General features: G+C 45.4%; 1 protein-coding gene and 1 pseudogene across 1 annotated transcript in view; one reads left to right on the top strand and one right to left on the bottom strand.

The window, feature by feature from the left end:
- The window catches only part of NTM (neurotrimin), a 1,106,994-nt gene that overhangs the window by 63,095 nt on the left and 1,020,991 nt on the right, over nt 1–22,908 (top strand). The window lies entirely within an intron of this gene.
- Nucleotides 17,337–17,455, bottom strand: LOC119935352 (annotated as a pseudogene).

Consider the following 22,908-nt stretch of genomic DNA (forward strand, 5'->3'; position numbering starts at 1 on the left):
CTGTACTCTCCCAAGCTCTTAGTACAATACTCTGTACATAGTACACAGTAAGAGCTCAATAAATACCACTGAATGAATGAAATGATTAGTGCAGCATTCAGTAAATGCCACTGATTGACTTGTGAACTGGCTCTGTAACAGAGTTGGGAGTTTGTCCAAGTCATAGTGTGGGAAATGGAGGGGGGCCTTATCATTAAAAATGATTTGCTTGGTGGAGCTGGAGGATTTCATTGTTGTTTTTATGATTATGGTGTCCATTAAATGTTGTCTAGCCATGCAGGACTAAGCATTGGGGCACATATAGATAATTAGCCTGGACACACTCCTAGTCCCACAATCTAAAAAGTAAAGAGACTTTACTGTAAAAATAAGATGAGCCCATTTTTTAGATGTCTAAACTGAGGCTCAGAGAAATTAGGTGCCTTGCCCAAAGTCACACAGCAAGCCAGGGGCAGAGTCATGATTAGAACCTGCATCTCTTGCCTCCCAGTCACTCTTTCCAGGGGATCACAGCAAATCCCATAGTTGCTGAACTTTCAAGACAGGTTTTTAACCCAAAATTGGTAGATTCAATCAGTCCATCAGTCAATCAAACAATTGTTATTATGGCCCCTAGATGCAAGGACACTACAGCTGAGTGGAAGAAGAGTTCAATCCATGGGGAGCATTGGAGAAGGGAGGCTTGTGGAGAGCCAAAATTGGGGGGAGCAGCCACAAGTGCTCTGGAGAGGCTCTGACAGCCTTTTCAAATCCATGACTTCCGTGACCCTGAAATCTTCCAGAGGGCTCAGCCTCAGCTGTGAGTCCCTGCCCAGAGCCCCAAGAGACCTAAGGGGTTCAAAATAAACTCACCAGAGCCCAGGTACAGCTCCTCAGAGCCCCCTGCCCGTCCCACCCCTACATCATATCCCATCTCTTTCTGGTTTACTTCTTATTTGGCCAGCTCCCTGCAGGCCACTGCCCTCCATCACTCCACTCTGTGTGCACCAGGGTAATTTGCAACCCAACACACCAGCTCTCTGCAGGCTCTTGCCACCTCCCGCCAGGTGCGGCCTGACATCCATCATTTCGTCATCTTAATAGCCTGCCCCCCTACAGACTCTCCAGACCCGGGGTGGCAGAGTGGCCGCCCATCTCTCTCAGAAGCTCCTTTCTGCCTGTCCCCAGCAGGAGACTGCAGCTGCTGAGTCTGTGTTGCAGTGAGCTCGACCATGGTGATTCCCAGGAGCCCAGGCAGCAACAGCAACAACCCTGCGCAAAGTGTTACAGGGATAGGGGAAAAACCCCCGGGATTCTTGATTATATTTGCCTTTCACCGCTTATCAGTTGCAGCCGGTGGTTTTTACAGCTGCTCCCCAGAGAGTCCAGAGTTAGAGATCCTACACAGCTGGCTTGTCCCGCCAGCATCTGCAGTGAGGAGCTGGAAAGCTGGAGATTATGGGGGTACCAGAATTTTACCTGTGAGTCAACAGGAGAGATCCTCCTACGGTTCTCAATTGATCAATTAATCTGTGGTATTTATTGGGCACCTACTGGGTGTGGAACAGAGAACTAAAAGCTTGGGAAATTACAATTAGCAGGATATGCTCCCTGCCCTCAAGGAGTTCACAATGTAATAGTGGAGAGAGAGGGACAAAAAATTATAAATAGTGGGAGAAAGAGAGAAAAAAAGGATATCATTCTCAGAATGAAATAGCTGAATGAATACATGAATGTGCATGTTCTATGCATCTATCTAAATGAATGATAGGGATAAATATATATATATATATATATGTGTATATATATGTATATATATATATATGCAAAAAAAATGCCTCCACTTGTCTGCTATGTAACCTTGGGCAAGTCACTTCAGTTCTCTGCCACTCAGTTACCTCATCTGTAAAATGGGGAATAAAACTGTGAGCCCCACATGGCACAGGGACTGTGTCCAACTCAATTTGCTTGTATCCACATTGTAAGCAAATTGTATCCAATTTGCTTAGTACAGTTCATGGCACCTAGTAAGTGCTTAACAAATACCATCATTATAATTATTATTAATAAGGATAGAAATCAAATTTTAAGTAGCTGTTGGTTCATGGGGTGTCTCGTGTCGGCAATTAATCTGAGAAGGCTTCCTGAAGGAGGCTGGTTTTGAGGGACACTTTGAAGATGAGGAGAGCTGTGGTCAGATGGAGGTAATGGGGCAGAGAACTCCACACCTGGAGAACAGGATGAGTGTGAGGGGAGTCGAGAGTGAGGGGCCCAAGTAAGGCACGCCCCAGCTCCCAGAGGATGGGGAGGTGTCCAAGGGGTTGATTTGTGTGATGTTCCAGGGGTAGTAGCACAGAAAGCTTTCCCAGAAGCCTCATGCAGGCATCAGTTGACTTAATGTGATAGGAGTCAGGTTGAGATCCAAACCAGAGTCATGAGGCTGCTGGTCATCTTGTGTTATAGGATGCAGAGAGGGAATCAATCCATCACTGGTATTTATTGAGTACTTTCCATGTGCAAAGCACTGTTCTATCTCTCCCCCTCTAGACTGTAAGCTCATTATGGGCAGGAATGCGTCTGCTATACTGTTACGGCATACTCTCCCAAGCACTTAGTACAGTGCTCTGCATCCAGTGAGCACTCATAAAATAAGATGGACCAACAATATAAGAGAAACTAGCTGACACATCCCCTGCCCATAATGAGCTTGTAGTCTAGAGGAAGGGCAAAAGGGGCAGGAATCTATGGCTATTCCAGGGAAAGTTAAGAATGGCTAAATAGGAAACAATCCATGGGCCTGGATATAACTATTCTCAATCAATCAATCAGTTAGTTGCATTTATTGACTACTCACTGTTCCCAGAGCAGTGAACTGAGAACTTGGGAGGATACAATAGTGTTAGTAAACAAATGAATGGTATTGATTAATGTCTTACCATGTGTAGAGCACTCCAAAGCACTTAGTAGAGTGCTTTAAACACAGTAAATGCTCAAATAAAATAATAATAATGGCATTTGTTAAGTGCTTGCTATGCACAAAGCACTGTTCTAAGCACTGCGGAAGATTCAAGGTGATCAGGTTGTCCTACTTGGGGCTCACAGTTTTAATCCCCATTTTACAGATGAGGTAACTGAGGCACAGAGAAGTTAAGTGACTTGCCCAAAGTCACACAGCTGACAAGCGGCAGAGCTGGGATTTGAACCCATGACCTCTGACTCCCAAGCCCGTGCTCTTTCCACTGAGCCATGCTGCTTCTCTGGCAAAAATGCCATTGAATGAATAATAATAATAATAATATTGGTATTTGTTAAACGCTTACTATGTGCAAAGCACTGTTCTAAGTGCTGGGGGGATACAAGGTGATCAGGTTGTCCCACGTGGGGCTCACAGTCTTAATCCCCATTTTACAGATGAGGTAACTGAGGCACAGAGAAGTTAAGTGACTTGCCCAAAGTCACACAGCTGACAAGCGGCAGAGCCGGGATTTGAACCCATGAGCTCTGACTCCCAAGCCCGGGCTCTTTCCACTGAGCCATGCTATTGAATGAATGTGCTAAGCACTTGGGGGAGTTGTTAGACATATTCCTGGCCCATAAGGACCTTACAGTCTAGAGAGGGAGACGGGGGGTAAAATAAATTACGGAGGGAGGACATGGGCAAGGAGTCGGCAGCAAGATATATGAGGTCAAGGTACAGTGAGTAGGTTGGCAGTAGAGGAGTGAAGTGTACGGGTTGGATTGTAGTTGGATGAGATCCTTAGGAGGGGAAGAGCTGATTGAGTGCTTTAAAGCCCACTGACAAGGAGTTTCTGTGTGATGTGGAGACAGACGGGCAGCCATTGAAGATTTTTGAGGAGTGGGGAGAAATAGACTGAACAATGATCCGGGTGGCAAAGCGAAGTATGAACTGAAGTTGGGGAGACAGGGTGCAGGAAGGTCAGCAAGAAGGTTGATACAGTAATCAAGATGGGAGATAAGTGCTTGGATCAGTCAGCAGTGGTTTGGCTGGAAAGGAAAGGGTGGATTTTAGCAATGTTGTGAAGGAAGAACTAACAGGATTCATTCATTCACTCATTCAATTGTATTTATTGAGCATTCACTGTGTGCAGAGCACTGTACTAAGCGCTTGGGAAGTACAGGTTGGCAACATATTGGTATTTAAGCACTTACTATGTGCAAAGCACTGTTCTAAGAGCTGGGGGCATACAAGGTGATCAGGATTTGGTGACGGATTGAACATGTGGGTTGAATGATAGAGATAAGTCAAGGATAATGCCAAGGTCTCCTACTTGTGAGACAGGGAAGGTGCTTGTGTTGTCTACAGTGATGGGAAAGACAAGGAGAATACTGGGTTGGGGTGAGAAGCTGAGGAGTTCTGTTATAGACACGTAAAGTTTGAGGAGTCAGCAGGACATCCAAGTAGAGATGTCCTGAAGGCAGGAGAAAATATGAGACTACAGAAGAAGAAAGAGATCAGTGCTGGAAATGTAGATTTGGGAATCATCCACAAAGACATGCTAGATGAAGCCTTGGAGCGAATGAGTTCTCCATATGAATTGGCGTAGATGGGGAATAGAAGAGGACCTATAACTGAGCCGTGAGGGGCTCCCACAATTGGAGGGTGGGAGGTAGAGAAACCCACAAAAGAGTCGGAGTAATGGCCAGACTAGTAGGAGAATCAGGAGGGGAAAGTGTCAATGCAGCCAAGATTGGATAATGTTGTTGCTGACTTGTACTTCCCAAGCACTTAGTACAGCACTCTGCACACAGTAAGTGCTCAGTAAATACGATTGAATGAATGAATAGTGCTTTAAGGAGCAGGGGCTAGTCCACAATGTTGAAGGCAGCTGAAAGGTCAAAGAGGATTAGGATGGAGTAGAGGCCATTGGCTTTAGCAAGAAGAAGGTCAAACTGACCTTAGAAAGGGCAGTTTCTATGGAGTGAAGGGGGTGGAAGGTAGATTGGAGGTGGTCAAGGAGGAATTAGGGGGAGGGAATGGAGGCAGCGGGTGTAGACAACTCTCTCAAGGAGCTTGGAGAAGAACGGTAGGATGGAGTTGGGAAGGTAACTGGAGAGAGCCACTGAGACAAAGTTGGATTTTAAGATAGTGAGTACAGGAGCATGTTTGAAAGCTGTGGGGACGAAGCCATTGGAATGTGAATGTTTGAAGATAGCAGTCACGGAGGGAAGATGTGAGGGGACAGCAGTTTTGAAAATAATCTAAGTAATGGGGTCAGATTGAGATCCAGATCAGGTGGAGGGAGTAGATTCTGAGAGGAGGTAGGAGATCTCTTGAGATCCTGGGAAGCGACGTGGCCTAACAGATAGAACACAAGCTTGGGAGTCAGAAGGATCTGGATTCTAATCCTGACTCTACCACTTGTCTACTGTGTACCTTGGGCAAGTCATTTCACTTTTCTGTGCCTCAGTTACCTCATCTGTAAAATGAGGATTAAGATTGTAAATCCCATGTGGAGCAGGGACTGTGTCCAACCCTATTTGCTTGTATCCACCCCAGAGCTTAGTAAAGTGCTCGTCACACAGTAGCCACTTAACAAATATCACAATTATTATGATTATTATCATTATTCTCTGGGCCTCAGTTACCTCATCTGGAAAAAGGGGAGTAAGACTGTGACCACAAGTGGCACAGGGACTGTGTCCAATCTGATTATCTTGTATCTACCCCAGGGCTTAGTACAATGCCTGGCACAAAGTAAGTGCTTTTCAAAAACCATTTTAAAAAAATCGAGTGAGATTTTGGGAACCCTGATTCCTGTTTCGAAAGGAAAAAAAAGTCAGAATTTGTTTATTAGTTGCTCAGATTTACTACCACTGGCAGTTGGCAGAAGACATGGAGGAGGAGGAGGGGAGGGGAAGGGGTTTAGTTGTATCTGTCACACATTTGGCTCCCACTCTCAATTCCCATTTACAGATGAGGTAACTGAGGCACAGAGAAGTGAAGTGACTTGCCCAACATCACACGGCAGACAAGTGGTGCAGCTGAGATTAAAACCCATGCCTTTCTGACTCTGAAGTCTGTGCTCTATCTCTATACCATGCTGCTTCTCACTACTGCAGACTGTTTCTCACTATGCCATGCTGCTTCTCAGTGCCTGAATTTGTAGCATGGCAGTTTGGATGAAGAGGAAGGGGCAGATCCTGGAGATATTGTGGAATAAGAACCAACAGGAGTTGATGGCAGACAGGATTTGGTGGCAGACTCAATAAGGGGATTGAAAGAGAGGGAGGAGTCAATGATAATACCAAAGATATGGACTTGGGAGAAGGAGCAGATGGTGGGATTGACAGTTGAGATGAGATGGGTCGGAGGAGGAGAGGATTTTAAAGGGAAGATGAAAAGCTCAATTTTACACATATTGGGTTGGAGGTGCAAACGGATCATCCATAAAGAGATTGGCTAAAAGACTGCAGGTTCAAGAGTGAGTTATTGGCATGAATCGATGTGGCAGACTGTCATTTGTTCAGGAGAAGGTGCAGGGACATTGAATACCTGTAATAGTTGTTTTGTTGAGTGTTTGCTGTGTTCCAAGTACTGGTCTAATGCAGTGGCTAAAAGACCGTGGGTTAGAGAGTGGGCCTTTTGGGGGGGAACGAGTGGGAGGATTGAGAAACGGAAAGATGGCTACTTCCCAGACCAAGTGTTTCAGTCTCTGACCTTGTGTTGTTCTCCGTCAGCTGGGTAATCCCATGATCTGGAAATTAGTAAGAGAATGACTTTTTAATGGTTATGAAGAGAGACACTAATGATTGCTTTGGTTACTTTCTGAATCAGTTTACACCTGGAGAAACCGAGGCTTTGATCCAGGCTGGAACCCAAAGCTTAGCCATTGGATGCTTGGTTTGCTAAGGTACCAGGGACCTAGCAGGATGGTCTGGTGGGGACAAGCATAGGACTGGACTTCACAGACTTAGGTTCTAGTCCTTGTTCTAACACTAGTCTTCTGGGAGACCTTTCCAGTTATTTTGTAGTTTGTGTGTCAGTTTTCTCTTCTCTAAAATGGGAAGGAGATACATGCTCTCCCTAACAGGTTGTGAATGCTGGGAAGGACAGGGACTTTGCTTACGATTATAACTGTTTCTTCACCAGAGCTTAGGACAGTGCTTAGAACTCAGTAAATGCTTAATAGCTATCATAACTCAATAGCTTAGATGATTTTCAGCAGTTTTGCAGTCTGGGTTGGCTGATTCCCTTGCCCAGTTTCAAATCAGGTCCTTTTGGGTGTTTTTCTCTGTAACACATCTGGTGAAGGACCATTCCTATTTACCCCTGCCTCTCTTCCCTCTGAAAAGCACTGTCTCTTGCAGGCAAAATTACAACCTTGAGAAAAAAAAGAGAACGAAAATACAGTTTGACATTTTTTTTTTGGCTGTTTGGAAATTTTTCTAGCCCAACAAGCTGTTCATCCTCTGCTCCAGTTCTTATTGAATTAAGGAGGGAGGAAGGAAATCCATCCACTCTCCATATGCTGCTGCCGTAAGAACCATCGGCCGCTAAATGCTATGGAATATGTAGGGAAGGGGAAAAAAAAGATAAATCCATCAACTAACAAGATAAGTGCCTTGTTCCCCCATCTGTTACTGCTGTGTCCTTATCTGGGACTGGAGCATGGCAGAAGTGATATATCTTATGTCAGGTATTATATTCCAAACTCATATGAATGGATTTTCATCCTTGTAAGTAACCATCCGTGAGCTAGGCCAGTCCAACAGTTAAATCCATCCTAAGGGGCCAGCTGCCTTTTGGCATTTGGTGGGATTGGCTGGCCGTCATCCAGTGAAGTCATCGCTCAGTTCTGCCAGGTCAGGACTTGCCTGGCTGCTCTGGACTGTGCTGAGGAACTGGAGGAAACAGTTCTGAGGCGAACAACCCCTTGACTGATGGCACTAGGGAAGACCGAGAGCTCCAGACTTACGTTACGATACGGACCTGGTGGAATGAGGGAGTCTCCCAACAGTAATGATGGATGGACCCCATCCTGAGTCTCCTGGGACATCATGGCCGAGTGGAAAGAGCTCAGGCTGGGAGTCAGGGTGCCTTGAGTTCTACTCCTGCCTTGACCGCTTGCCTGTTGGGTGACTTTGGGAATGCCGCTTAAATTCTCTGGGCCTCAATTTCCTCATCTGTAAAATGGGAATTAAATACCTGTTCTTCCTCCAAAGAAGTAGCATGGCCTAGTGGATAGAGCATAGGCCTGGGAGACAGAAGGACCTGGGTTCTAATCCCGCTCCACCACTTTTCTGTGTGACATTGGGCAAAGTCACTTACCTTCTCTTTGCCTCAGTTCCCACATCTGCAAAATGGGAATTAAGACTGTGAACTTTAAGTGGGACAAGGACTGTTAGAACAGTGTCTGGTACCTTGTAAGTGCTTAACAAATACTGTTATTATTATATTATTATTATTATTATCATTTAGGCAGATGACCCATGTGGGAAAGGGACTGTGTCCAACCTGATTATTTTCTATCTACTCTGGCCCTTAGGTCGATGCTTGGCACATACTAAGTGCTTAGCAAATACCTTGAATACTATAAATACGTCCTGAGGTATTGACTATAGTGTCAGTGGTTTGTCCAATGCCACTCAGATCATCTTGTCTCTGGCAGTCACATTACCGCTAGGGCCTGGAGTGCAACAAGCAAGTAGGCAGGCAGGGGTGCAGCACAGTGTCAGGTGCATACAGTGGACCCACTGGTGGCTGAAGTGACCTCAGCAGAGTGGCAGTGCCTTTCCCTTCCCCCATGACCAGGTAGATGGTTGCCTTGGTAGCCCCTGAGGTTTTTGCCATGCATGTCAGCTAACTACTTTTCCAGATTCCTGCTAGGCATGGGTTGCCTTAGATGGCTGTTTGGTCAGAAACCTGGATCACTAATGGCTTGGCTCCAGCAGGTAGAAACAGAACTAGAACCTGGGTCCCTTGATTCCCAGACCTGGGCTCTTTCCCCTCAACCAACATCAGGGTTAGTCTGTGTAATGGACAATAGGAACATTACAGAGCATCTTTTAATGGTGTCAGGAAGACCCTTAAGAAGGAAAATCATCCAAACTACAGAGTGTCACCAGGGAGGCCTCTGACTGCCTCCCTTGCTCCTGATTCATCGTTTTCTCCTTTCAGTCCTCATGAAGACAGAGGCTGCTTCCCAGCCTGAGAACGTGGCGGAAGCAGTGGAGGTGGAGGGAGCCTGGGCTTTTGAAATGAAAATTGTGGATGTAAAGATGGCCAGCACCATGGCAGAACCCGACAGAGTAGTGTCCAGCTGAAATCCTGACTGTCTAGTATAACTTGACTGCTAGCCACCCTACAGAGGACACTCACTTTCAACTCAAAAAAGTTAGTGTTGGTGTCCAGGGATAGGGGTCAGGGTCCAGAAAAACCACCTGTGGGTTCCATGTCCACAGGGAGCATACAGTCTTGAAGAAGTTGTGCAAGCAGAAAAAATGCAATCAGTTTGAGAATGGATAAATTTGTGAATGAATCACACATAATGGGTAACTAGAAGGAAAAAGGTAGGGAAGTTAGATGTCAAGGAGAGCTACTGTTCCTCCAACCATCCTGCAGAACACTGAACCGAAAGGATAATTGCTTGACCCCAATAATGGCATTTATGTAATTAACTGACACCCCTTCACCCTCACTGTTCCTTTCCCCATACTCACTGAGAGGTGTGGACAGAGCCAGAGGGAAGTAGGAAAAGAAACAGTAATTGCGGCCTCTTGGAAAGAGCATGGGCCTAGGAGTTGGAGGACCTGGGTTCCAACTCGGCTCCTCCGTTTACCTGTTGGGTGACCCCGCTCAAGACAATTAACCCCTCTGTGCTCTATCCCTCTCATCTGCCAAATAAGGACCTGACATCTGCTCTCCCTCTCACCTGGGTAGGGTGTGCCCAATCTGATCATCTTCTATCCACCCCAGTACCCAGCACAGTGCTCAACACATAGTAAATGTGTTAGAGAAGCAGCGTGGCTCAGTGGAAAGAGCACGGGCTTTGGAGTCAGAGGTCATGGGTTCAGATCCTGGCTCCACCAACTGTCAGCTGTGCAAATTGGGCAAGTCACCTCACTTCTCTGTGCCTCATTTACTTCACCTGTAAAATGGGGATTAAGACTGTGAACCCCCCCGTGGGGCAACTTGATCACCTTGTAACCTCTCCAGTGCTTAGAACAGTGCTTTGCACGTAGTAAGCACTTAATAAATGCCATTAAAAATGCTTAACAGATACTGCCATTAAGAGAAGAATAGCAAGAAAGAATGGACACCCGGCTTACAAACCTTCAGCATACTCTCTCAAGCACTTAATACAGTGCTAATGCTAATAATAATAGTAGTAGCAGTGCTTACTGTGTGCCGAGCACTGTACTAAGTGATGAGGGAACATACAGGAGGGTATTATTCATTCATTCAGTCAGTCATATTTATTGAGCACTCACTGTGTGCCAAGCATTGTGTGCTAAGCGCTTGGAAAGTACAAGTTGGCAACATATATAGATGGTCCCTACCCAACAACGGGCTCACAGTCTAGAAGGGGGAGACAGACAACAAAACAAAACATGTGGACAGGTGTCAAGTCATCAGGATAAAACCCGTATTAGACATGGCGACTCTATTTCTGTGAAAAGGAAAGTTCTGAGACAGCAGGAGGCTGTCTGAACTGTGTATATAAATTTAACCCCAAATCTATCCCTAACCCTCACCCTACCCCCAATTCTGTCTCTAATTGTAACCTTTACCCCAACATAGCTCTGGCCATGACACTACACTTCAGACTAACCTGACTCTCCCCAACTCCTAATCCAGTCTTTTGCCCAACAAGGTTTTTCAATTACTGAGATGGTTGAAAAGTTAATTGATTCCTGGAAACATTGACGATTGGATTTTAGGCATTTGGTTTTAAGTCATTTGCTACTTCCCTGCTTTAGAAGTCAGTGCATTAAGATGAAGAAGTTAAGAGTATATGCACTACCACACTATATCAGACCAGTGGTCTGGTCGAGCAGCTCTTTTGTCTCTGATATTGGCTGCAAAGGAGCCTGGGAGGAGCAGGATTGGCTTCCTGGAGCGTCTGGCGCAGATTATGCACATCGGCACTGCACAGGTGATCTATGGTGATGGAAAGAATCTGGCCTAGCAAATTTGAACAATACAGAACTAGTGGCTACTTCCAGCCTTATGAGACCTAATTAGTTCAAAGAGCCGAGGTCTGGGTTTGGACAAAGAGTCAAACTTCGATAGGACTCTTACGAGCATCAGAACTTTGTGAGCTTTGTCCATTCCTGCTGTTCATAGTGAAGGAGGGTTTCTTTAAGCCGACTGATGAGAAACAAGCCGATTGTTCCTTTTTACCAAGTGTGGTCCATCAGGACTGAGGTGGCAATGAGAGGGGTGGCAGGGAGGGCAGAAGTGCTGTCTTCTTTTTCTCACTGTGGTAGCCTGGATATAATCCCATTAGACCACTCCACTGCCCTGGGCCTCGGTTTATCAAGCAACTGATTATTAAAATACCTGCCTCCTGGGGCTCCTATCACACATCTCCCAAAATATATTCCTCCCAGCCGTTCTAATGCCTCCCATTCATTACAAAGCCCTTTAGAACCTGGGATGACAAGCAGAATCAGAAATGTGAAATATGGAGAGGGGGAAATGAATCGTAGCTTTAGAGAGCCAGCTCCTGCTCCCCCTGGAGATGATAGTCTTCAGCTTTAGAGAATTTACAGCCCCCTCCTGATGCTTTAACCACCTTACTTCCTCCTCTCCTCTCTTCCTGGCTGGATGGTGATTCCTTGGGAGAGGAATGGTGGTGACACTCCAGGCGTTTGAGCTGGGGGCAAGTTTCCCTTTCCCTTGCCTACCATCTCCAACTGCTGCCACCTTTCCTTGCTGCCACTGCCCAGTGAGCTGATCCTGATGGCCATGGGCATGTGAATGTCAGCATTTCCTCTCACCCCTCCACCCATGCCCGTCTTCTGCTGCTCCCCAGTTCTGACAACAGAAAAGTGCGGCATTTCAGAGTATGCACATGAGGGTAGGAACTGGGTGACAAAACCTTAAATCCAAAGTGGTTTCAGAATGATGTTCTCATTTTAGCGAGACAGGCATTAGCATCTCCAATCAACAAATCAGTGGTATTTATTGAGGCTTTCTGTTTGCAGAAGCAATGAACTAAACACTTGGAGGAGCACAATAGAGTTTGTAGACATAATCCCTGCTGCCAAGGAGCTGACAATCTAGTGGATGAAACAGACAGTGAAATGAATTAAAGATAGGGAAACTGACAGAGTGTAAAGATATGTACAGAAATGATCTGGGGGCATGGGTGGGGTGACTGTCAAAGTGCTAAAGGTTATGAACACACATACATAAGTAATTCAGAAAGGGGGGAGAATAGGGTAGGGAGATGAGATGCTAGTCAGGGAAGGCTTCCTGAAGGAGATATGATTTTAGTAGGGCTTTAAAGATGGGGAAAGTGAGTGGGTCTAACAAAAATGAAGGGGGAGATGATGACACAGAAGCACAGAGAAGTGAAGTGATTTACCAGGAGTCACATAGCATACCAATAACTGACGTAGGACCAAGATTCAGGTCTTCTGACTCCTATCCGTGTGTGATTTTCACTAGACCAAGCTGCCTCCCACATGTACTTGTTAGCCATGGAACAAGTGGCTAAGATTGATCTGGTAGAGTGTTTCAGGGAACAGCAGCAGGTAGTCCTTGGCCCTGAGGAGCGCTTTAAGACTAATTGGTGGGTGATCGAATCAGATTACCTTAGATTATGGGCCCTATGTCATATGGGGACTTTGTCTGGCCTGATGATCTTGTATCTACCCTAATGTTTAGAATGTTTAGTACAGTGCTTGACACATAGTAAACACTTAGCAAATACCACAATTATTATTATTATTATTATAATCATCATTTTAGCATTATTATTACCTTCTAGGATCTTTAAAGTTTGTGGGGAGAGGTGAGTTTAGACAACTCAGTTAATCCATCTTAATTAATTTTTACTACCCTATTCAGGATATCAATGGGAGAGTTTGCCCTTTCCTTATATTTGCCTCTTATATTCAGGGGTCAGCATTGAAATAATGATGGGTGGGTGGATGAGAGGACAGAAGCCCTGGGACCCCAATAATAGGGGATTCCCAATCAGCAGTGCCAGCTATCTGTGGACAAGGGGCATCTTCCTCCATGGATGCAAGGAAACTGGAGGTGGAGTGTGGAGTGAGCATCCTCATTTCCACTTGTATGTCCATCCTAAAATGAGAGCAGAGGCTATCAGCTGGTAATCCCTCCTCTAGTTTTCCTAATTGCCCTTTTCTTAGCCTGGGGTCCCCGGGAGGGGTCTGCACTGGCCTAAGTTATCACAGACCTGTGGACCGCAGAAGAGAATGATCTCAATCAACCAGTCCTTTTATACCATGGAGTGAGTGCTTTCTCTGTGCGGACCACTTCATTAAGCACTTGGGAGAGTTCAGTAGAGTGAATAAGCACGCTCCCTTTCTTTGAAGAATTTACAATATGTCCCTCTAGGATTTGCGGCGGTTTGAGTCAGGGATAGAGTCCAGAGGTCTAAGGTCCACTACCCACTGTGGTTACCTTGGGCTGGACCCAAGCAGATTTGATCTTTCACTGTCTCCCATTCAAAGGTCGGGAACTGGATAGACAATGGCATTTTGTCCTGCCCCAGGGTTATTTCTCTGCGAGGCTGTTTGAAAGGTAGTTTCAGTATTTTATGAAGAGGCACTCTCATGGGCTTGAATTGTAACCTTCTTGAATGCCCGAGATGGGCACTGCAAATGGTACCAGTACCCTCTGGTGCTTTTCGCAGGGACAAGATTAATGCTCAAGATGACCTTTAATCTGGTTCCGTGCCTGTGCTTAAATGCAGGCCACTGGAATGAGGAGCCATTTCTTCATCCTCCAATTTGGCCCAAATTTAGCCTGCCCTGCTGGGGTCCCTGCACCCCGGCTCTAATTTTGAACTCATTAAGAATCAATTTCTAATCCCTGAATTAGTACTGGCTCATCTCTTTTCTGAACAGAATCATCAGTGGCTCTGGAAGGTGGGGGAGGGCAGGGGAGAATGGGACGGAAGAATAAATATAGTTTGTTTGCATTGGTATTCATTTCCATGTGGCATCCTGATTGTCTCCCATGTTTTGACATCACAATTATTATTCATATCCCCCCATCATCCACCTGCACTTAGGTTCTTGCAAGCCCAAAGCTCATCAGGTTTGGTAATGAAACAGGTGGCGGTGGGGGAAGGGAAGAGCTCATGCTTTGTCACTAGGTTATCATTAGCAATTTGAAGAGCTGAAGGTGTTTTGGAGCAAAACTCAAGATGACGTGGTCTCTCCATACAGATGAGGGAGGACCCTGATCCTCATCAGTGTGGTAGGATACTTGGGGTCTTGCTCCAGCAGTTACTTAATATCTTGGTGCCTTATATTCCCCAAAGCTGTTGTGAGACTCAAATGAGACAACGAACATAAAATCCTGTAAGCAGACGAAAGTGCTCACTCACCAGCTCTGATCTGGGCCCTGGCTTTGTTTGCTTTGTCTGTTCTCTATCTTGGGCAGTTGCACTTTGCTCCCCATTGCAGCCAGTATTTGAAAACAGACACTGAAAATTTGGCCATAAGTCAATCCATCATCAGTCAATCATTCAGGGGCATTTATTAAGCAGCAGTATGGCCTCGTGAAAAGAGCAAGGGTTTGGGAGTCAGAGGAACTGGGTTTTAATCCCATCTCTGCCAAATGTCTGCTATTTGACTGGGGGCAAGTCCCTTAACTTCTCCTCAGTTCTACTGATCTCTCTCCTATTTAGACTGTTAGCCCCATGAAGGACAGGGACTGTGCCTAATTTAATTCACTTGTATCTATCCCAGCATTTAGAACAGTTTTTAACACCTAGTAAGCACTCTTTAGACTGTAAACTCATTATGGGCAGGGAGCTTGTCTGATAATTCTGTTGTATTGTACTCTCCCAAGTGCTTAGTATAGTGCTCTGTACAAAGTAAGTGCTCAATAAATACCATTGATTGACTGACTGACTAGCAAATACCATTAAAAAAAAAATTGAGGCCCTGTATTCAGCACTTGGGAGAGTGCTACAAGTTAAGACATGTTTTCTTCCCCTCTAGGAGCTGACCATCTAAAGAGGATCTAAATATCTAACAGAACTAAAGATTTATAAGATTTGTTTACTTCATTCATAGCTAAACTGTTCTCTACCATTCTTCATTCTTTGTAGGAGTAATAGTAGTAGTAGCAATTGTATTTATTAAGTGCCTTCTACATACAAAGCACTGTACTAAGTGCTGGGAAAGAATGCCTTCAGTAGACAGAGCCACCCTCATAGTTACCTATTGAATCAGAAGGCTGTTAAGAGGCTCAGATGATGTGGGAGGAGGGGGAGGGTAGAGGATGGGGGCAGGTCAGTTGTTGGGTTCTGGAAACCAAGAATGAGAGTCTGGTTAAAGAGGAATGAGGCAGGGACCCTCTTCAATAGGGGCCATCTATGATCCATGGCCCCCTGGGAAGGGACCCCACCCCCTCTCAGACCAAGAGCCAGGCCTTGGATGGGGCTGAGCATTGCCAAGGCAAGATTCAATGCCCAATTTTGGATGTCTGTGATAGATCTTCCTTTCCATTTGGGAGCAGGAAGTGATTATCCCATTGGGTGAAGCCCACAGTCAATATAAAACTAGCAAACAGCCAGTTCCTCAGGTACACAATCCTGCCTTTGAGCTGGAGTTAGTACAAGCATTTTAGCACCGAAAAGCATCCCACTCAAACCCTGGGGATCCCGAGTCTTCAACTCTCATGGGTATTTCCAGCTCAGTTCAGCCCCTGGGGCTGTTTTTCCATAACAGGTAAAAGAGTGCAGTTTCTCTCCCTAAAGGAAAATTAAAAACCTCTTCCAGATCCTCTAGTGGTTTCTGGACAATCGAGGGAAATCAATTCAAGTCAAATCTCTTCTCTGTAATCTCGAGCCTCGGGTCTGGTGCTTTAAGAGAACTTGTCTTCTGCCCTGTTACCTTGCATTCATTCATTCATCCATTCAATTGTATTTATTGAGTGCTTACTGTGTGCACAGCATGGTACTAAGCACTTGGGAAGTACAAGTTGGCAACATATGGAGACGGTTCCTACTCAACAGCGGGCTCACAGTCTAGAAGAATCCACCAGTCAGAAAGTCATTCAGTGGGCATTGTATGAACCAGTGCAAAGACCATTTGGGGTTGATGAGGGTCTTCCCATCTAGTGAAATAGGTGCTGTAGGCTCTCATCTATTGAGATAATACACACACACACACACACACTGAAAAGGATGACACTACACACGATGAGGCCCACTCCTTGTGTGTGAGAATCGCTTGAAAAGGTGAGGTGAGACTGATATTCCATCCCCAGTCATGTGCCCTAGAAGGTGGGACTTCATGTTTGGGTCCCAGAGTGGCAGTAGCTTTGGGGAAGGGAGAGGGCCTAGCAGGACAAGATTCTCCCCAAGAAGGGTCCAAATAGTACTAGCTTGGAATAATAATAATAACAATTATGGTGTTTAAGTGCTTACTACGTACCAAGCCCTGTTCTAAGCGCTGGGGTAGATCACCATCATCATCATCAATTGTATTTATTGAGCGCTTACTGTGTGCAGAGCACTGTACTAAGCGCTTGGGAAGTACAAGTTGGCAACATATAGAGACAGTTCCTACCCAACAGTGGGCTCACAGTCTAAAAGGGGGAGACAGAGAACAAAACCAAACATACTAACAAAATAAAATAAATAGAATAGATATGTACAAGTAAAATAAATAAATAATGGTACTAAGCACTTGGGAAGTACAAGTTGGCAACATATAGAGATGGGTAGATACAAGGTAATCAGGTTGTCCCACGTGGGGCTCATAGTCTTAATCCCCATTAAGGCACAGAGAAGTTAAGTGGTTTGCCCAAAGTCATACAGCAGACAAATGCGGAGCTGAAATTAGAACTCACAGAGAAGCAGCGTGGCTCAGTGGAAAGAGCCCGGGCTTTGGAGTCAGAGTTCATGGGTTCAAATCCCGGCTCTGCCAACTGTCAGCTGTGTGACTTTGGACAAGTCACTTAACTTCTCTGTGCCTCAGTTACCTCATCTGTAAAATGGGGATTAAGACTGTGAGCCCCCCGTGGGACAACCTGATTACTCTGTAATCTCCCCAGCACTTAAAACAATGCTTTGCACATAGTAAGCGCTTAATAAATGCCATTATCATTATTATTATTATTAACTCATGTCCTCTGACTCCCAAACCCGTGCTCTTTCCACTAAGCCATGCTGCTTCCTTAAAGCCTATAACACCTAGTATTTCCAGGTGGTCTCCCATCCAAGTATTAACCAGGCCTGACCCTGCTTAGTTTCCGTGATCAGATGAGATCAGGCGTGTTCAGGCTGGTATGGTCGTAGATGAAGCTTGTGTGTCTGGTGAGGGTCAGGAGAAAGACCCTGTATCTCCTTACATCTGGCTTTAAAGCATTCTATCATCTCACCCCATCCTACCTTACCTCACTGATCTTCTACTACAGCCCAGGCGACAGGCTTTGCTCTGAAAGAGCCCAGGCTTGGGCGTCAGAGGTCATGGGTTCTAATCCTGGCTCCGCCACTTGTCAGCTGTGTGACTTTGGGCAAGTCACTTCACTTCTCTGTGCCTCAGTTACCTCATATGTAAAATGGGGATTATGACTGTGAGCCCCATGTGAGACAACCTGATTACCTTGTATCTCCCCCAGCACTTAGAACAGTGCCTGGCACATAGTAAATGCTTAACAAATATTATTATTATTATTATTATTATTATTATTATTATTATTATTATTATTATTATTATTATTATTATTATCCCCAGCTTTCTCACTGTGCCCCGATTTTATCTATCTCACCACTGACCCCTTTCCCACAACCTCCCTCTGGCCTGGAGTGCCCTCCCTGCCAGTATATGCCAGAACAGCACTTGCTCCACCTTCAAAGCCTTATTAAGGTCACATCTCTTCCAAGAGGCTTTCCCCAATTAAGCCCTCCTTTTCCCTCTTTCTTCTACATTCTATCGTATTTATTGAGCGCTTACTGTGTGCAGAGCAGTGTACTATGCACTTGGGAAGTACAAGTTGGCAACATAAAGAGACGGTCCCTACCCAACAGTTCTACATCATCTATGCACTTTCATCTGTACCTTAGGGGCATTTGTTACTCACCCCAACCTCAGCCCCAAAGCCACACAGGTGTTTTGTATGTATCTGTAAATAATTGATTTATATTAGTGGCTGTCTCTCCAGCCTAGACTAGGCTCACTGTGGTCAGGAAACATGTCTAGCAACTTTGTTGTAGTATATTCTTCCAAGCACTTAGTAAAGTACTCCTCAAACTGTAGGTTTGTGAATGTTTATGATCTAAGGTATTCGTTAAGTGCTTACTATATACCAGGCAGTGTACTAAGTGCTAGGGTAGATAAAAGCTTATCAAGATGAGGGAACTGAGGCCCAGTGAAGTGAAGGAAAGCCCCTTCTTTCCTCTCCCCCTTGTCCCCCTCTCCATCCCCCCATCTTACCTCCTTCCCTTCCCCACAGCACCTGTATATATGTATATATGGTTGTACATATTTATTACTCTATTTATTTATTTATTTATTTATTTTACTTGTACATTTCTATCCTACTTATTTTATTTTGTTGGTATGTTTGGTTCTGTTCTCTGTCTCCCCCTTTTAGACTGTGAGCCCACTGTTGGGTAGGGACTGTCTCTATGTGATGCCAATTTGTACTTCCCAAGCGCTTAGTACAGTGCTCTGCACATAGTAAGCGCTCAATAAATACGATTGATTGATTGATTGATTGATTGAAGATGGACACAGTCAATGTCCCACATACAGCTCACAGTCTTAATCCCCATTTTACCGATGAGGGAACTGAGGCCCAGAGAAGTGAAGTAACTTGCCCAGAGTCACATAGCAGACAAGTGGCAGAGCCAAATTAGAACCCAGATCCTTTGGACTCTCAGGCCTGTGCCCGATCCACTAGGCCATGCTGCTTCTCTACGTGATTAATACATACTATTGATTGATCGATCTTTTCAACCCTGCATTCAGAGCTGGGGCTCCCAGAATGCCAGACAGGCCTTGTCCACCGGAGCTTGGACTGGGCTGGCCATTCACCCACGACCCTGAGAGCCATAACACAAGAACAGTCCTTGACTAGAATGGAGCTGATCACTTGCAGTGGGAATCCTAGCTGGGAAACTCCCTTCCCTCTTCCTCTGCCCACTCCAGAGTTTGCTCTGTTGGTGACATCCATTTCTCATCTGGGTAGAGAGACAAGTGAGGCTGCTTAGGTTTTGAGTCCAGTGAGGGACAGGGACTGTGTCCAATCTGATTCTCCTGCATCAACGCCAGTGAGTAGTACAATATTTGTCATATAGCAAAAGCTCCACACACACTATGAGTATTATCATTGTCTTAAAATACAAAAGGACACAGGGGAGGGGAGCAGGAGAGCTTTTAAGCAGGGAGTAGGGGGCAATGAGTCTATAAAGGAGTGTTCAGGGAGAAAGGGAAACTGGGCTGTACTTCCCAAGCACTTAGTACAGTTCTCTGCACACAGTAAACGCTCAATAAATATGATTGAATGAATGAATGAATGGGCCATCCAAACAATCAATCCAGGAGGTCTCACTATGGATCAATGTACATTCTCCTCATTATTCCAGAAGCTGCTGCTGGTAAGGCAGAAGTTTGGACAGCAATTTGCTCATGCAGTTTGGAACCTGGGAATAGTTAGTCCTGCTGCCTCAGCGAGCCTGGGTGCACCTCAATTATCACTATTTATTGAACACCTAGTAAGGTCAGAGCACTGTGCTAAATACTCAGAAGAGTCACATAGGGTTAGGAGGCATGATTCCTGCCCTCATGTCATTTACAACCTAGTTGGGGAGACAGACACTGAAATATCATACAGATAGAAGCAACATGGCCCAGTGGCAAGAGATGGGCTTGGGAGTCAGAGGATGTGAGTTCTAATCCCGGCTCCGCCACTTGTCTGCTGTGTGACCTTGGGCAAGTTACTTAACTTCCCTGTGCCTCGGTTACCTCACCTGTAAAATGGGGATTAAGACTGTGAGCCCCATGTGGGACAATCTGATTAACTTGCATCTTCCTCAGTGCTTAGAACAGTGCTTTGCACATAGTAAGTGCTTAACAAATACCATAATTATTACAGAAGGAAGAAGGAAAAGTTAACATTCTAAAACTTAGGGTGATATATGTACAGAAGTTTGAGGGGAGATTGACAGTCCTTAAGGGTTTAGGTGGCACGGAAATTCTGAATTGGCAGTTGGTGGGGATGTAAAATGAGATAAGAAGTGCATCACAGGAGGCCACGTGGAGATGCGATTTGAGCAAAAACATGAAAGTGGGGTGAGGTTTTGTTGGCTGGATATGCAGGGGGAGGGACTACTAAGCATGTAGGAGGGGTGAGATCCAGGCACAGTGATCAGGTTGGCATGGGAGGAATGAAGATTACAAGCTGGGATGCAGAGGGCAAAGAGAGTGTAAATAGGAGGGAAAGATCTGATTAAGCTCCTTAAAGCCAACCATCAGGAGATTCTGCTTGTTGCAGCAAAGGGGAGGGTTTTGAGAAATGGGGAGATGTTTGCAGAACAACCGTATAGAAAAATTATCCTACCAGCCAAGAAAAATATGGACCGGAGAGAGGAGAAACTGCAGGCGAGAAGGTCAGCAATGGGGCTGAAGCAGTAGTTAACACGGGATAGGACAAATGTTTGAACCAGTGTGGTGGCTGCTGGGACAGAGAGGAAAGGATGTATCTCAGAAATATTATGGAGGCAAACTGGAGGCAGAATGAATATGGAGGATGAAAGAGAGGAAGGAGTCAAGGATAGGTAAGCAGTGTTGCCTATGAGTCAGAGGACCTGGGTTCTAATCCTGTCTCCATCACCTTCATTCATTCATTTATTGAGCACTTACTGTGTGCAGAGCACTGTACTAAGTGCTTGGGGAGTACAAGTCAGCAACATATAGAGACAGTCTCTACCCAACAACAAGCTCACAGTCTAGAAGGGGAAGACAGACAACAAAACAAAACATTTAGACAGGTGTCGAAAATGTCAAAATAAATAAAATTACAGCTATATGCACATCATTAACAAAATAGAGTAGTAAATATGTACAAGTAAAATAAATAGAGTAATAAATCTGTACAAGTATATACAAGTGCTGTGGGGAGGGGAAGGAGGTAGGGCGGGGGAGATGGAGAGGAGGAGAGGAAAAAGGGGGCTTAGTCTGGGAAGGCCTCCTGGAGGAGGTGAGTGCTCAGTAGGGCTTTGAAGGGAGGAGAGAGCTAGTTTGGCGGATGTGTGGAGGGAGGGCATTCCAGGCCAGGGGTAGGACGTGGGCTGGGGGTCGACGGCGAGACAGGCAAGAACGAGGCACAGTGAGGAGGTTAGCGTCAGAGGAGCAGAGGGTGTGGGCTGGGCTGTAGAGGGAGAGAAGGGAGGTGAGGTAGAAGGGGGCAAGGTGATGGAGAACCTTGAAGCTGAGAGTGAGGAGGTTTTGCTGCTAGATGACCTTGGGCAAGTCACTTCTCTGTGGTTCAACTTCCTCATCTGTAAAATGGGGATTAAACACCTGCTCCCCTTAGACTATGAACCTCATGTGGATAGAAACTGTGGCCTATCTACCCCAGCCCTTAGTACATTGCTTGGCACATGGTAAGCACTTAACAAATACCATAATAGTTATTAATGTTACTATAATGAGCAGGTTGTGGGCTTCAGAGTCAGGTAGGATGGTGGAACTGTCAATGTTATAGGAAAATTAGAGAGTTTTGGGGAGGGAAGATAAAGTGCTCAGTTTTGGATACATTGAACTTGAGATGCTAGTGGGACATCCATGTAGAGATATCCTGGAGGTTGGAGGAAATCTAAAAATGTAGAGGAGACAGATCCAGGCTAGCAAGAAACACCTGTTAATCTTCCTTATATTGGTGGTCACTGAAGACATGAGAGAGAGGATATATTGTGCAAGGGGTAAGTTCAAAATAAAAGAAGGAAACCCAGGACTGAACCTTGAGAAAGACCCCTGGAGGCTCGGTATATTTTAGGGGAAGGGAGGGAGTTTCAGACTATGGAGTACAGGTTGGAGATGGGAGAGTCACTGGTAAGGTAGTTGGGTGGGTAGTTGGGTGGGAGGGAGATTTTGAGGGGCAAAGAGCGATCTGGGAAGTAGCTGATGAAGAGAGCCCAAAGGCCAATGTTAAGTATTTTGTATTCAGTGTAAAGGCAAATGGACACAGACCATCCAGTCAATACAGTCTTTCTTGAAAATGGAGAGTCAGTGGCAAGAGAAATGGCCATAGTAGAGGAGGTGACCTAGTGGAAAGAGCACAGGCCTGGGTGGGAGTCAGAGGATCTGGCTTCTAATCCCACCTCTGCCATTTACCTGCTGTGTAAGCTTGGTCAAGTCACTTAACTTCTCCATGCCTCAGTTTCCTCAACTGTAGAAAGGTGATTTGATTCTCTGCTCCCTCCTAGTTAGACTGTGAGCTCTATGTGAGACAGGGAGTGTGTCTAACAGATTAACTTGTAACTATTGAAAAGCAGTATGGCTCAGTGGCAAGAGCATGGGCTTGGGAGTCAGAGGTCATGAGTTCTAATCCCGACTCCGCCACATGTCTGCTGTGTGACCTTGGGCAAGTCACTTAACTTCTCTGAGCCTCAATTACCTCATCTGTAAAATGGGGATTAAGGCTGTGAGCCCCACGTGGGACAACCTGATCAACTTGTATCCACCCAGTGCTTAGGACAGTGCTTCGCACATAGTAAGCACTTAACTAATGCCATTATTATTATTGTT

This window comes from Tachyglossus aculeatus, chromosome 11 (assembly GCF_015852505.1).
Source record: "Tachyglossus aculeatus isolate mTacAcu1 chromosome 11, mTacAcu1.pri, whole genome shotgun sequence".
Taxonomy (NCBI): domain Eukaryota; kingdom Metazoa; phylum Chordata; class Mammalia; order Monotremata; family Tachyglossidae; genus Tachyglossus; species Tachyglossus aculeatus.